Here is an 8,873-nt window from a genome sequence, read left to right as displayed (position 1 = left end):
TATTGTAGTCATTCTAAAGCTTTGTCCAGGCAGTTTTGAAATGTGTCTAGGGCCTAACTCTTAAGCTATTCCCCTTCTCCGGTCCCTGGGCAAACGTTGAGGTGTTTAACTTAAAACAAAAAAAAGAAGGGCATTTTAGAGTTGGAGCCACACAAGTATTTAATCGTATCCATTCACCTAGATTTCTATCAGTGGTTTCCACATGAAGAAAACAACTCAGTGTAAAGAAACCCTGTATCTCTGGCACAAAGTTACCATCAAGGAAAAAAAAAATCACTGATTTTTTTCCAGTTTCTTATATTTCAACTTTGATGGTGAGTCTTTTGTAAACTTTAGGGAAAAAAGCAAATTTATTGGGGCTCTCCTTAGCCAGCATTGTCAAGAATGAGTACTATTTAAAAGCTGTTCTTACTAATGGAAGGTAGCATGCTTGTTCTTCCTGTAAATACTTATTTTGAGTCTGTTTACTTTTCCTTGATAAATTGATATGTTCTCAATTTTTATTTTAGGAATAAAAGTGGGGAATCTTTTTAATTTTTTTTTAATTTATTTAGTATTGGGGATTGAACCCAGGACATCTCCAGTCCTTTTTTATTTTTATTTCGAGACAGGGTCTCAATAAATTGTTGAGGCTGACCTTGAACTTGTGATTCTCTTCAATAGCTGGGAATACAGGTGTGCTCCATAGTATCTGGCTTAAAAATGGGAACTCGTAAAACTTAAGTTTTTGTTTTCTCATGTTTCCCTTTAACTTCTTATTGAATGATCCCAATATCCAAAAAGATTTTGGTGGCTGCTATTGTGTAGCAGAAAGGAGGACTATTCTACGTTACACAGACAGTAGACTTGAATTAACGAAATCATTTATGTGCCTAATGTGTGTGTGTGTGGTTTGCTTTCTTGTTCTTGAGAATATTCAAAACAATTCTCTTTTTGGTAAGTAATGCTATCTGCAAATACAAACATGCTAAAAAACAATATAATATTAGAATATTTGCATTTGAAAGTCTATTTCCATTTTAAATCAAGACAAATGGGTAATAGTTTATAAATGCAAGTGGCATCAATATTCCTAAGTGGAACAAGCAGTTCCTCTTAACAATAAGCAGTTCTCACCTCTAGAGTCTTTTGTCTTTTTCTTTTTCTTTCTTTTTTTATTCTGAAAGATGGGTTCCCAGTTAATCAACTATCAAGAAACTGAAGGTAAATGTTATCTGAGTTGAACTTATCTGAGTTTAATTAGATTAGAGAGTTGACTGGGAATTCATCCAAAACGTGTTCATCAAAAAACAAAGGTATTTGAATGTTGAGGAAAGGAATAGAATTATGGAGGACAAAATTAATTTGAAACCTCTTGAACCTAGATAAATGGTTAAAGATATAAATACTGAAGGTAAAATGTTTTATTTTTATTTTTAAAATAGTTCAATACAATGTGTCTATTCCTGGAAATTTCTGTGCTTTTTTTCAAAAATATGCTTATCCACATTAACAAATAAAAATTCCTTTAAAAATTGAGTGGGGGATATAGTTCAGTGGTAGACCACTTGCCTAGCAGTCAAGAAGCCTTGGGTTCAGTCTCCACCATCGCCTCCCACCAAAAGAAAAAAAAAATCACCCAAAGTACAATGTCATGCAAATCACTACAAGAATATTTTCAAAAAATGAAACACTTTGAAAAAGATTTTTTGTATGATTCATGAATATACTTACATGTTATCTCATAAAGAATTTTAAGTATTTAAATGACACATTAAATAAATTCTCTTTATGAAAAATAATTAAATGAATTTAAAACTGCTCAGAAAATTATTGACTATATATTGAAAAGTTAATAGTGCTAATGACTTCAGTAAAGTAGGCTATATTCAACTCCCTACTTGAAAATAAATTGTAAGTTCTTAAATGGTTGAATTTCTGGCTTGAATAGAATTCTTTAGGTAGAACTGGGCTCAATAAGCGTTCATAAAATAAATAAACATGATTGAATTCAGGTAGACAGCAGATGGTTCACTGCTTGGTATAGTATATATTTTCCTGATCATCTTTTTTAGTAGTGCCTAATTCAAATAGTTACTGATTAAGTGATAGCAATTATATGTATTTATGAAGTTTTCTGAAAATTAACATATCTATATTTATTGGCTAGGAACTTGGTTTATTAATGTAATAAAAAGAAAGTTCAGTGGTAGATAGATCAATGTTTTAACTAACATTGTCAGGGATGTCTCTCACTAGATCCCAAACTCTCCACTTTCGGTGCTATTTTCATTCTTAAGCAAATACAATGGCAAAGGTGGAACTGCTTAGCAATCCCTGGGAGAAGGATAGCTTATTTTATAGAGGAAACTGACTTCCCATGGTGCTGGCTTGAGTCACATGCCCCTCCCTGAACCACACAATAGCACCGTGCTTCTGAATTCCTTTTCTGTGGTTGCTGTAACATATAACCAAAAACCGGGTGACTGAAAACAAAAGAAACTTCCTTCACATTTCTGAACAGTATGGGTCCAAAAACAAGGTGTTAGCAGGTCCATTCCACTTCCAGAGGCCATAGGGGAGATTCTGTTCTTTGTCTTTTCTAGCTTCTGTGGGCTCCAGGAATTCCCTGGTTTGTGCCCATATTATGAATCTCTGCCTCTGTGGTCACACTGCTTCCTCATCTTCTCTGTGTGGTCTGTATCAAATCACCCTCTGCCTCTGTCCTATAAGGGCACACATGATTACATTTAGGGTGCACTGAAATAATCCAGGATGACCTCACCTCAAGATTCTTATTTAATTACAGCAGCAAGGACCTCTTTTCCAAATAAGGTTACATTCACAAGTTCCAGGGATTAGGATGTGGACATATCTTTTGGGGGCCACCATTCAACCCACTACAGTTGGTAAATGTTCAACAATCTCCTTTTCAGAAAATGGGAGGTCTTGAAAGATAGCATTGACCTAGTTCTATAGGATAAGTAGAGCCACCATGGCCAGTTTCAAGCTATCAAGGGGAAGTCACTGAACATAGAAAAGGGAAGAAATACACAGTAACTCATTGCTATACAGTATTCCCACTGCACAGATTCAATGGATGCAAGTAACCTCATGAGCATAGATAGGCAAAATGTAGTCAAATGAGTAGAAAGTGATAAGATTTGAGAATAATTTCCTTTATTTTTAATATAATTTATTTAATTATAAGTTTATATGATTTAAATTGTAATAGTGATTGTGTTTAAAAACTGAACATTAACCAATTGGTTTGTATGCACAAGTGTGAGCTATTGCCAACACACCATTGGAAAGAATGTACTGATTGATGAAAGAATGACTGAGTGAGTGGTAGAGCCTAGAGCTTAAAGTAGGCAATATCCAAGCCTCATGAACCGAAAATGGGTTGGTGTTTCCTTAAGAGAAAATCGGTGTGCTACTACTACCTACAGGAGGGGAAAAATATTAGGGGGGAAAAAAACAACAAATTCATCTCAGTATGATTGCTTAAACATATTTTAATGATTGCAGGCTAAGGAAAAAATTTTCAGCAAAGTTCAAAAGAATTACAGGTACAGGTATTTTGAGTACACATGGACATGCAAATTAATCTTCCCACCTAAGAAAAAAATCACTTTTTCACATTCTGATTTCAGTTATCCCATAAAAATCTGTTTTTATTTTGAACACATTTTCTAAAGTGATCAGCTTCAGAAAGAGAGATAAACCAGTGGATATTTTTTTTAAGTATCATTTTTTAAAAAATCTTTTCATGTCTTTATTGAGATATAATTCACACATCATAGGACTCACTCTTACAGCAAGACTCAGTGGTTTTGAATGCATTCACCAAGTGATACAACTGCCACCTCAATTAATTTTAGAACATTTCTATCATCCCACAAAGAAACTCTGCACCACTTTGCTGTCACTCTCCAATGTCCCCTATTTCTTCCCAAGACCTAGCCAACCACTAGTCTGCTTTCTGTTTCTATAGATATGTATACTAATCACAAATACATGTTGTACAATTCCATTATGGAATCATGCAATTACAGAATCATACAACATGTGTTCATTTGTAATTTGCTTATTAGCACGATGTTTTACAGTTCCTCCATGTTGTTGAATGTATCAATATTTCATTTCTTTTTATTGCTGAATAGTTACATATTCCATTTTATGGATGTACCACATTATGCTTTTGCATTCATTAGTTAACAGACATTTGAATTCTTTTCCTTTCTTGGCTATTGTGAAAATTCTGCTGTGAACATCCATGTACAAGTTTCTATGTAGACCTATGTTTTCATTTCTTTTAAATTAATGGCTTTAAGCTAAAACCTTTAGCCAAGTTTCTTATATTCCAAATGATTAAGGGAATTGTCATTTAGGACTTAGAAAAGCTACATATAGAATTCTAAACGTCTTAATTTTGGGATCACCACCCCCAACTCTGCTCTTTCCTGGTGGGGAGGAAGAAAGTAGGTGCTGCTCTGACCTGGGGCTCCTAGATCACCAAGCAGGTGTAAATGAACTTCTTCTTGCAGTAACTTAATCTCAGCCTTTCCCACAATAGGCTCACAACTCTTAGCACAACACATTGTTCCTTTGGGAATACTCTATATCCAAAGCATAAAAAATAATAAATATAAAAGCTTATTTTCTGTACTGCAAATTAGAGTTATAGAGTTTTGAAAATGTGCAGAAAAGGGGAAAAATTAACTTCCCCTGATAGAGGCCAGTGGAGTGTTTCGTTTTCTCCCTTACACGACTTGCGGGAGTCTTTTGGTGTGTCTTGCAGGCCTGCAATGAAAAAGAGGGCTCTATATTAATTTATATAGCAACTTTCTTCCAAGAAATGCACAGTGTCTCAAACAGTCTTTCACTCATTCCCCTAAGGGAGTTTGCATAGCGTGCATAAGAAATTACTTCTTTTAAAATTTACACTCTCCAGTTAGTCAGTGCTGGGCAGAAATAGAACTAGAAAAGCAGACCTCCTGACCAAACATTCCGCTATAATATTTTCAGTGAGATTCTATAAATCAATGCATATTCTTAAAAATAGGACTTCCCCATCATATATCCCAGTGACTATTTACTGATGACTGGCGTTTCTTTCACCAGGGGAAAAAATCTCTCTTGTCTGAATTGGAATTGACTGGGATGTTGTGCACCATGAAATGGAAGGGTATCATGTATTTATAATTAAGTGCTCAGGATGGCCTAGACCCTTGAACAGACATGACAGTTTGTACTCTGCAGCTCAGCCCACCAAACTCACCCCAACTGAGAATGCCTTAAGAATCCCAGGACTGGTTCAGCACAAGGGAGAAAAGTCCTGCTTACAAACTCCAGGCAGGAACCGGGAGGCAAATTCATCCATTCTCACTGTTGTTTCTTGCCGTTCTGTCTTGCTTTTAGAGAAGGCCATATGGTCCCTCAGGGTGTTGCTAGTCATACGGGATGGCATCCTCAGCTCTAGTTTCCCAAAACCCAACTCAGGGTTGGGTGGATGAACCTGCAAAAGCTTCCAGCAGTAGTCATTTTCAGGCAGGATATAGCTTTCGACCCCAAATACTTTGGTCCTTATGTTTGGCCTTTCCTCGAGATCTTCATATTGTGAAGTTCTCAGAGCTCAACCCTGAGAAAAAAATCTTGGCCAGGACCACATTAGCGTATGTAGAATCTCAGGAAATCACATCTGGGGAATATCTGTGACTTTCTTCCACTCCAGAAAAACCTCTGGGCTTCATAAATTCCCTCCTTGTGATTATTGTGGAATGGGAGATCTTATTCCAGTTAGCAACAGAAAGTTCAGTGCAGTGTCCCAGGCTGCCTCTAGTTCCAGTCATGTTTTTTGGGGGTCCCCGTAATAATTTATTAACTTCTTTTTTATTTTCCAGTACTAGAAACTAAATTTGGGGCTTTGCATATGCTAAACAAAGACTCTACTGCTGAACTAGCCATAAAAAAACAGCCATTTTTAAACTTTATTTTGAGACAGGCTCTCACTAAGTTGTTTGGGCTGATCTCATTCAAACTTGGGATTCTCCTGCCTCAGCATCCCTATTAGCTGGTATTATAGGCATGTGCCACCATGCCTGACTCCACCATAATCTTAACATGCAGAATATTTTAAATTTATAATTTTTGTCAACTAGGACTAGTTACATAGTTTGTAACTACTTATATAGTTTGAGGGCCAGGTGAGTGGGTGCCTTAATGAAAATTTAAAATTTTTAAGATGATGACAAGAGAGCTTTAAAATGACAGTGGGCCACTTCTATATACAGGACCTTATATGACTGCACAGGTCACATGAAGCTAACCCTGCTGCAAATACTCGAAAACAAAAGATTTTACTCTGGAAAATCTGGTGCCTTTGAGTCTGCATCCTCAAATGGCAGCTTATAATTGATTGTTGCCTAGTAGTAGCATATATTGGTTTTCTGGGGCTGCCAAAACAAAATACCACAGCCTGGTGGTTTAAAGAAAGAGAATTTACTTTCTCACAGTTCTGAAGGCTCAAGTCTGAGATCATGGTGTTGGCAGAGTTGGTTTCTTGGCTTATAGATGTTGCCTTCTCCCTATATCTTCACATGGTCTTCCCTCTATTAATGTCTATGTCCTAATGTCTTCTTATAAGGACTCCACCAGCTGGGTGCGGTGACACATGCCTGTAATTCCAGCAGCTTGGGAGGCTAAAGCAGGAGGATCCCAAGTTCGAAGCCATCCTCAGCAACTTAGCAAGGCCCTAAGCAATTTAGTGAGGCCCTGTCTCAAAATGAAATTATAAAAAGGGCTAGGGATGTGGTTCAGTGGTTAAGTGCCCCTGGGTTCAATCCCTGGTACAAAAAAAGAAGCCCATGCCTGCAGCATGTGGAATGGTGACACAATTATAGGACAAAAGTTGCACATTCCATCCACTTCTGCAAAATCAATAATCAGTTTCCTTAACAACAACAACTGTACCCATTACACAGAGATAACAGTTCAAGTGTAATGCAGAAGAAAAAATTTGCTTTGAGATGTAACAGATTCCTCACCTCAGACATGTGACTTAAATGTTTCAGGAGAAGAAAACTCTCAACTTCAACATAATTCTTCTCCACAACTGATCCTTCCTCAAATCACCTGACTGTACTAGGGCTGGTCCTAAATTTCAGTGGAAACTTGATGAGGTACCCCTTACAGAGAACATAGTCCCAAATTGGTCTTTGTACCTATTTGTAGAAAAATGATAGCCAGATTATAGCTGAAAACTCTGCTAATTCTGGGGAAGATTTTGGTCTTGTGCCTGGAACTATTGAAGCATATATTCACACCTACCACATGCGACACTTAGTAGCAGAATTTCCAGCACAACACTTCAGTACTTTATTTTTAAAAGAAACAGCAGAGACTGGAGTCCTGTTCACTCTGCAGCTTTCTTACAGGAGGCTCCACAAAAGGTTGGGAGAGTGGGGGGTTGGGGGGTTGAAAAGAGGTATATTTTGCACTTTTGAAAACCTTTGCTCAGAATCAGGAACTCAAGATGCTAAAATATATAACATTTGCACCTGCATATATATTTTTAAAAAGCCACATTTGCGAGGCTCTGAGAAAAGAAGGGTGCAGCATAATGATTGAGGAATAAAGACCAATATTAGAACTTAGAAAAGAACTTAACATTTTACTCTAAATTCTTTGGATTTTGGACAAAGAAAGAAATGTCCTAAAAATTTTAAATGATGTTCCCCAGACCAGCACTTTGCCCAAAATGCAGGTCTTTTCTTTCAGAATAGTGTACTTCCCACTCCAAAGGTTTATTTCTAAATAGACATTGTCCTGTTGGCCTAAATTGCATGAAAAAAAAGCATAAAACCCTCCTCTATCCACACCAGAGTCTCTATTTAGACTCCAGAGTTGAGAAAGCAAGGACTATTTCAATTTCAACTCCCTTAGCAAATAGAAGAAAAGGCATCTGACCTTCCATTCCTCCAGCTGGTCCCTGGGTTTCCATGTAGCTAGCTGGCACAGGCCTCAAGTCTGACACCAGGGGGCGCAGCATCCTTTGTCCTGACAGGCATTGAAATAGTGCTCTGAAGCCTGGCTGGGCCTTACAGAAAAGCCACCTTTCTCTACTTTCACAGTTTCTCTTTGGAACCAGCCTAGAACTCAGCCCCGCTGCATCATCTTAAAGCCATTTTCTCCTTCTTCCCCAGTGGTGGTCAGAATCTCTTTTCCCACAATCTCAGATGTGTGCAGCTTGCAAGATTGTCCCCTCCCCAGCTACTCCTCCCCTGCAAAGCCTAAGAGGCTCATGGCCTATCATTCATTCTCACATGAAATCCCCATAAATTTAGGATGTCTCCAGAAATTCTTCAAGAATAAAGAACCATCACAGACAAGGTGAGCTTTCCAGAAGAAATATCCCACCTGTTCTCTAATATCTCTTCCCTTTTCAGTCACCCAAAGGAATAATAAATTAAATTACTCATTTGGGGAAGCTGATACCATCTTGTAGTCACCCCCTCAGTTCCCTCTGCCTGGCCCTGAAAAGTCTGAGAACAGCCATTGCTTGTGGCTACCTAGCAAAGGGACAGGTAGGTGTAAGCATCCTTTCAGCCTCACCTTGCTACTCTTATTCCCCCACTGTGCATCCCACATAGGATAACTGCTTCTTTGTGTCCTTACCAGCTTGGCTCTATATGCCCTCCAGCAGAAAGAAGTCCACTCCACACTTGCCTACCTCTCCTGATTCTAAACACGCACTGCTCTCTTCTTTTGCAGATAAATAAGCACCCTCTTCCATTTAGACACACTCCTAACCCTTCCCCTATTGACACAAATGCACACATTATGCAAACCCTCAAATGTCAAAGCCACACCATTTTGCAAAGAACCTTAAA

The 8,873-nt window shown here is 37.9% G+C and overlaps 1 long non-coding RNA gene across 6 annotated transcripts in view; it reads right to left on the bottom strand.

The window, feature by feature from the left end:
- Window positions 1-3,477: 3,477 nt before the first annotated feature.
- The window catches only part of LOC124108757 (uncharacterized), a 40,126-nt gene continuing 34,730 nt past the window's right edge, over window positions 3,478-8,873 (bottom strand). For 5 of the 6 annotated variants that reach the window (XR_009228860.1, XR_006856765.2, XR_006856767.1 and 2 more), the window contains 2 exons: window positions 5,264-5,509; window positions 3,478-4,785 (listed from right to left, as the gene is read on the bottom strand). This is a non-coding gene — a long non-coding RNA (uncharacterized LOC124108757). Of the gene's footprint in view, window positions 4,786-5,263; window positions 7,945-8,873 lie in introns of those variants that run through there. The other variant, XR_006856764.2, reaches the window with a different exon arrangement.

Source organism: Marmota monax, unplaced genomic scaffold (assembly GCF_021218885.2).
Source record: "Marmota monax isolate L192 unplaced genomic scaffold, Marmota_monax_Labrador192_F-V1.1 WCK01_AAM20220418_F8-fsc00033, whole genome shotgun sequence".
NCBI classification, from domain to species: Eukaryota; Metazoa; Chordata; class Mammalia; order Rodentia; family Sciuridae; genus Marmota; species Marmota monax.
Note: the sequence above shows the minus strand (reverse complement) of the source record. Positions and strands in the feature narration are given on the sequence as shown.